The sequence below is a fragment of the Arachis ipaensis genome, chromosome B06, assembly GCF_000816755.2.
Source record: "Arachis ipaensis cultivar K30076 chromosome B06, Araip1.1, whole genome shotgun sequence".
Classification (NCBI taxonomy): domain Eukaryota; kingdom Viridiplantae; phylum Streptophyta; class Magnoliopsida; order Fabales; family Fabaceae; genus Arachis; species Arachis ipaensis.
Window position 1 is genome coordinate 4,410,983 of NC_029790.2, and position 7,789 is coordinate 4,418,771.

A 7,789-nucleotide genomic window follows, 5' to 3' on the forward strand; every position below is an offset into this window, starting at 1 on the left:
TAACAGAGAAAATTAATGTGAAATTAATGGCTATATATAGTTTATGTACTTTTTATATACTCTTTTAGTTTTATTATATTTATTGTTAAGAAAAGTATAAGTCGACAATGAGAATATTAAATAATGTAAATAATAAATATATTGGATATTCAATTCAATAGGTATGCAGATGATTATGTTCATTATTTTTAATTAGATGGTTATTTCTTTTGATTTGATTTACTTCTGCACAGTTAACAATGGCCGGATGTTCAATGTTATCCTAATGTTAAGGTTTATAAGGTAATTTGGGGTAAAGTATTTTTTTACTTTATTAAGTCAATTCTAGAGCCCATTGTAGGGCTGACATTTCATACCCTACCCGCGGGTACCCAACCCGTTCCAACCCGTTCGGGTATAGTAGGCTACCCGACCCGCTGCGGGTAAGGTAGGATACTGTCCGAGTATTCCTGCGAGTAGGGTTGAGTATGGTCCGGGTATTCTTACGGGTAGGGTAGGGTAGAATTTTAATAAAATTTTCAACTCGCAAGTAGGATTAAAGTAGGGTCAAAACCCTACCCTACCCTACCCATTACCAGCCCTAGCCCATTGTTAACAATTTAACATTGTTACTGCGAGGTCTGCCGGAAGAACAACTTATCCCTTTTTTGTTGACTAGATGAGTAATCACATCCGAATTGAACCGAACTTTTGATTGTTAGAAACTGCCCATGAAGGGCAACGCTTCCTATGTTTCCATCTTCAGGGAAATACTCCTAAAGGATGTCGAAATGGTGTGGTCAATGGTGTGGGTGGGAAATAGTGCTTGATCAATGAGAGATAGAACAGATATCCTTCAAATAGAATAAGATGTTGTAAGCAAAACTTCTTAAAGAAAAAACAAAAAAAATCTAGACACCACAGTGGACTTTCATGGAACATGTACTGTGCATGTTTTTGATATGGTTGAAAGAAATAGGAATCATTATGTTGAGTTTGTTACTTTGTTTCATGAATAAATGATTTGAGGTTAATACTAGCTTATTGCTCTTACCATAATTGACTCTAAAAACTATAGACTCTTAATCACTGAAATTATTTTTTTTCTCCTTCTAATTCTCTAACATAATTACTTTGTTGAAGTGTATGGAATAGTGGTTTATATTGATTTTGCTAGAAAATCAATTAAAAAATATAGTCAACTAGAATCAATTAGTTAAAAAAAAATAAGAGGTCTATTATAAAAAAGAAAAAAACTTTTCATTATCCTAATTTAATTTCAAAACTAGAAATACAAAAGAATTAGCTTGAATTGGTTTAGATTGTAGTTGGCTTGCTAGACTTTTTCGTAGTTTGTATATATGAGGAGAAGGTGTTGTTTGGTGTTAGCATAAAAAAGATGCCAATAAAAAGTGTTAAGAGGAGATAATGCATTTTATGTGAATAGCTTCAGCTTTTATGAGTATTAATTTCTGTAAGAAGGTGAGGTATGAATATTTGTTATTATTAGAAGTCTGAGTTTTTTGGAAGGTGAAAGTCTAGCTATATTGGTGTCTTAAGGGCGAACATTGAGTGTGTTTAGATTTAAGTGGGGATAAACTCTTCTTTATTTTTTAGTTGTTTTCTTGTGTGTATTTCTGTAATTGTTGATGAAAGATTCTTTGTGTTTGGCTTTGATTTGATTGGTCTTGATTGATTATTTATTTTTTATATGTGATAATACTGTAGGAGATTTTAATTTAAAGATCGGTCTTTGTACGTTTCTCCTCTTCTTAGATCGAGATTGTAACTCAATAATAGAAAAAAATTTCTTTATTCTTATCAAAGATATATACCTACCGTCTAAAATTGAAAAAAATGAAATTAAATGGTACAGATCGAAGAAAAAAAACAATCAAGTAAATGAATGAATGCAGAAAATGGTATACATTAAGGGTCATAATAATTTTGTTAATTTGAATTAGAATTTGGATTAATTGGTGGAGAGCCTCAAATTGAGCTGGTCTATAATTAGAACAGGCTGTTGATATTGTAACTCTCTGACATTGTACAAAATAATATTAATTAGGTGACTTTAATTATGTGCACACCTGACACCAACTATTAGTAATTATTAGTTAGGGCATAGTTTTACATAAATAGAAGTTGTATACTTTAGAATGCTATCTCATCAAAAAGAAAAATATTTTGGACTGCTATGAAAAAATATCATTAGCTTAATATAATGAACGCATTTTTTGTGTGATAATTATATTAAAGCTAATATTAACATCAATAATGATTCGAAATGACGGGGTATTTTTGTGTACGAGAATCTAGTTTTTCAAAAGCGAAAGAAATTATGGCATGAGCTTATAGTAAGTAACATGAGTAAGGAGGAACCTCAAGCTTATTTGGGGGACTTCAACGATATATTAAGTTAAGATGAGAAGGTAGGTGTCCTTCCATAACCAAATATCTGTTTGGAAACATTTAGAAGATTTGTAGATGATAATGGTTTAGTGGATGTTGACCTTAAAGGAAGTAAATATACTTGGTTCAGTAATCTAAGAAAACCAAGAATTTATTTAGAAACTTTCAGAAGGTTTATAGATGATAATGGTTTAATAGATGTTGATCTTAAAGGCAGTAAATATACATGGTTTAGTAATCCTAGAAATAACGTTATCACTAGGAAAAGACTAGATAGAGTGTTAGTGAATTAGAAATGGCTGTAGATATACCAGAACGTTATTCTACAGGCTGCTATGGCTATAAGTTCAGACCACTGTGCGCTTATTTTGGAAACTCAACCGCAAGGACGGATAAAAAAAGAGTTCAAGTTTGAGGCGTTTTTGGCAGATCATGAGGAGTGCAAATAGGTGATCAAGAAGAGTTGGCAACAGGACGAGGGTAACAGAAATTGTTGGAGTCAATTCACAAAGAAGAGAAATAGATGCAAAAGGGGTTGATGGAATGGAGCAGACGAAAATTTAAGAGAGCAGATAAAGAAATAGAAAGAAAGAAAGAAAATAGAGTTACATCATATCCAAGAAGCCGATTTGACAGAAAGAGATCAAAGAAGAGGGAGAGAATTGAAGACCCAAATATCAGAACTTTAGAAACAAGAGGAAAAATATTAGGGCCTAAGATCAAGGCTGAAATGGCTAAAATGGGGTGACAAAAACACAGCCTTCTTTCATGCAACAACCATTCAGAGAAGAATTAGGATTAGAATCGACAAAGTGAAAGATGGAACAGGTCAGTGGATACAAGGAGAAGCAAACATAATGAGGTTAGTAGAAAGGCATTAAACTAAGTTGTTTACTTCTGAAAGGGATAGGAACCTGGAAGAGTGCGTAAAAGACATACCAAGGAGAGTCACTAGAGAGATGAATGAGGAGCTGATGGCAAAAATTAATGATGAGGAAATAAAGGAGGCAGTATTTAGTATGGGAAAATTAAAGGCTCCGGGGCCAGTTGGATTAAATGGGTTATTTTTTTAACAACACTGGAATATTATGAGCAAAGAAGTTTGTGGTTTAGTGAAGCAAATTTTTGAAGACGGTACTATACCTGAGGACTTAGGGGAAACAACTGTTGTTTTGATACCCAAAGTAAGTCAACCGGAAAGCCTCAATCAGCTCAGACCCATTAGTTGTTGTAACTTTATATATAAGATTGTAACAAGGGTCTTGGTGGGGAGATTAAGAAAAGTGCTTGATCTCATCATATCTCCAGTTTAGAGTGCTTTTGTTAAAGGAAGACTCATACAAGATAATATAGTTATAGTGTAGGAAGTTTTTCATAAGTTAAACAGAAAAGGAAACTCGGGAAGTCAAGACCTAGCCATAAAATTGGATATGAATAAGGCCTACGGTAGATTGGAATGGAAGTTCTTGCAAAGGGTCATGGAAGAGTTCAGTTTCAGTAATGAATGGGTGGGGTTGGTGATGAGCTGTGTGAAAACTGCTACTTATAGATTCAAAATAAATGAAAAACTGTCAATCAAGATCTTCCCTCAAAGAGGTCTCAGACAAGGAGATCCTCTATCACTCTATCTCTTTATCTTGGCAGCTGAAAGCTTCATAATTCTCATGAAAAAGGCGATGAGGGATAATCTTATTTCTGGAATAAGGTTAGCTCCATCAGCACCGGTTATTACTCATTTGTTATTCGCTGATGATTATATAATTTTTGCAGGTGTGCAGGAAGACGAGATGTATCAACTTATTCAGATGCTAAACAAATACATGGAGACATCAGGTTAAAGAATCAACACTGAAAAATTCGGGCTGATTTTTGGAAGTCAAGTATCTATACAAAGGAGGGTGAATATAGAAGAGATCACCGGAATGACATCGTGGGAGGATCCTGGAATATACCTAGGGTTACAAGCGAGATGGGGAAGATTCAAAAATAGGGCTTTGGAGTGGATAAAGGAGAAGATAATAGATAAGATGCAAGGATGGAAAGAGAAACTTTTAAATCAAGCCGGAAAAGAGGTTTTGATAAATGCAGTAATACAAGCGATTCCAACCTACGCTATGAACGTCATCAAATTCCCTAAATCTTTTTGCAAAAGAATCGAAGTAGCAATTGTGAGGTTCTGGTGGACAAACAATGGAAAGGAAAGAAGCATTCATTGGAAAAGCTGGACAAAATTGACAAAGTGTAAAATAAATGGAGGCCTGGGGTTTAAGGATTTAGAATACCAAAATATTGCGCACTTAGCAAAACAAACATGGAGACTACTAAAAGATGAGGATACAATCTGGGCTAGGACACTAAAGGCCATTTTATTATCCTAATTGCAGCCTCTGGGAGGTGGGAGAAGGAAGGAATGCGTCATGGGTATGGAAGAGCTTGTTAGAGGGAATAGATTTCCTTAGAAGGAAAGGTAGATGGAGTGTAGGAAGTGAAGTGGAGATAGATATTTGGGAAGACAATTGGGTGGCAGGAATAGATAAGTTGGAGAGATGTGGAGAAGGTCGAATCAGAAAAGTGAGCAAGTTGATAAAAGAGGGGGAGGGCTGGGACGCAAACAGAATTCAGGATTTATTTCCGGGGAACATAGCTAAACTAATTACCAGAACACCCATCAGTCTGATTAACAAGAAGGATTATTTTGTCTGGCCAGATAGAATCGATGGATAGTACTCAGTGAGATCGGGATACCGTTCTGCAAAGGAGGAGAAAGATACAAAGGAAGAGATAAAACTCAACAAAGCTTCGACAAGTCAGAATTTGAGGGAGGTTTAGGAAACTATTTGGAGATTACCAGTGCCACAAAAGGTCAGAATGTTCTTATGGAAAGCAGTACATAGAATTCTGCCAGTGAACATGAATTTGTATCAACGAAAATGTGCAGTTAAACCTTCATGTAGCATATGCCAGGTTGAGAACGAAACCGTCGAATATGCGTTACTATTGTGTCCGTAGACTAGAGCGGTTTGGTTCGGATCTAGCCTTCAAATTACGCCTACGGCCTATAATGTATCATCTTTCGAAAAATGGATGATGGATACAATTCAGAAAATAAAGAGCAGGACAGGGAAGGAACATGACAAAATTTTGTGTAATTTGGGATGTGTTTGTTGGTGCATATGGAAGGCAAGGAATCAATACATTTTCCAGCAAACAAAAATCAATCCAAAATAGGTAATAATCAACGCAGAGCATCTAGTAGCAGAATACCACAATGCAACAAGGGGACGTAACACAGACAACATACCAAGAGCAGGCAGGAATGGTGAGAGAAAGAGAATTACTTGGAGGCCCCCGCCACAAAAATAGGTTGAAGGTAAATACTGACGCGGCTTTCCATAGGAAAACAGGCACGACAGCTTCAGCAGTCGTTGTTAGAAACTGGCAGGGAAAGATCATTACTGGGACAACATCAGCACTAGCAGCAAAAGCTCAAGTATACAGAGAGGCACTCATTCTCATTAAGAATTTACAAATAGTGAATTGCATAATTGAAATAGATTGCTTACCTCTGGTTCAAGCCATTAAGGCTAGAATGCCCATAGCAGAAGCGGACACAATCATCAGAGACATTCTTCAACTGTTGGACGAGGGTCTAGACATGGGAGCTACCTAGACTCCAAGGGAAGGCAACAAAGTAGCTCACCAACTGGCAGCGATGGCAGCGGGAAATAAACTCAGGAGACAGTGGACATTTGATCCTCTTAATCAAGTCAGGAATACAATAAGAACAGAAGCTGGATTTGCAATACTTCAGCATAATCAAAGGTTGCAAAATCAAGTCAACGGGGTTTCAGGTTCTACCAACCATCAAGGATTCTAACTAGAAGAAGGGTTACCTGAGAGGGTGGAAACGGAAACCCATGACAGGCAAGAAGCTGAAGGGGGAGTGCAGCTTCGATTTACAGCGGTGCATCGGCCAACCTTAGACACCCGCAATCATATAGTTCGAATAATGGAGATTAGAGCAAAGAGGGAACGCCGAGGGACTTAGTTCTTTGTGAAGGATTTCGATGCAAAGGATCAGCGGCGCCGAGAACACGAACAGGCGGACCCATCACCAGGGGCTTCAACATCGGGCGTTTGCGGTGAAGGGCGGTAACGGAAGAACCCATAACGAATCATTGCAGATTCGGGATGAGAACAACAATGAGGAAGAACGCTTCAGGCTTCAGATCCATGCATCAAGTCGTTCATCTTGTGATGGAATTTCCGACGACAATGGCAAGCTCTAACAGAGAGCAATCGAAGAAAATGAGCTTAGTCTATTAGGGTCGGCATCAACGGGGTCGGGTTATGGGGCGAATTGGGTTCTGGTTGTTTGGCCGGATCACTCGCCCATGGCCATGTCCAAAAAAAAAAGACCACTCTTGCATCGTTAGCAAAAAACTGTCCCACTTATTTAAAAAAGTTATCTAAAATTTCAATATATTTGTTTCAATGTTTTTAGACTTTTCTTAAAATGCTTTTGTTGCCTATTTGTTTTATGTTTAGGATACCTCATCATCATGGAATTCTTTAGTGAATATGACTACATAGGAGACCAAATGAAATCTATAAACAGTTTCAAGAATTCCATGCATTCAGCGGTGAGGAAAAAAAAATCAAAGAAATTAAATTGATCTTTATTAAATTTAAAACCTATTTAAATACATCTTTAAAAAAAACTTTTATTAAAAAAATAAATTATTTGCTTGTTTTAAAAGCTAGCAATATCTTACTTAAAAAAAATAAATAAAAGACTGTTGGGAATAAGTAGTATGACCACAATCCAATCAATCATGTGTCAAATAATTTGTTATTGTTATTATATTAAAATGTTAATATAATAATGTCCTTGATTAAATTTAGAGATTTATCATTGTGATAGTGATCATAATATTGAGAGATAAATCTTTTATAATTTAATCTAAATTGTTCTTGGTCATATGATTATTAAAAAGGACATTAATAATCCGGAAAGATCAATATATATATAATGGTCTTCATTGGATGAAAATTAATAGATCTCATTTATTAAATTATATATATAGATGGTGCATATAGAGATATGACCATTGAACTGACTCACTTTGAGAATTCCTTATGGTTATAATTACCGTATATTTGTCAATAGGATATTCTCAAGATGAACACAGTAATAGAGTTTCCTTTGACCTGCGACTGTCATAGTAATTAACAATGTATTTAGTATACTTTGATTCCGGACACCTAATACCCTAGGGTGCTACTTCAAATTGAGTTATGATATGATTCATAAATTTGAAAGATTCAAGTTTAAAATAATAAGATATGATTTAAATTTGAATTGAGAATCAAATTTAAAATCAGTAACAAATCTCAT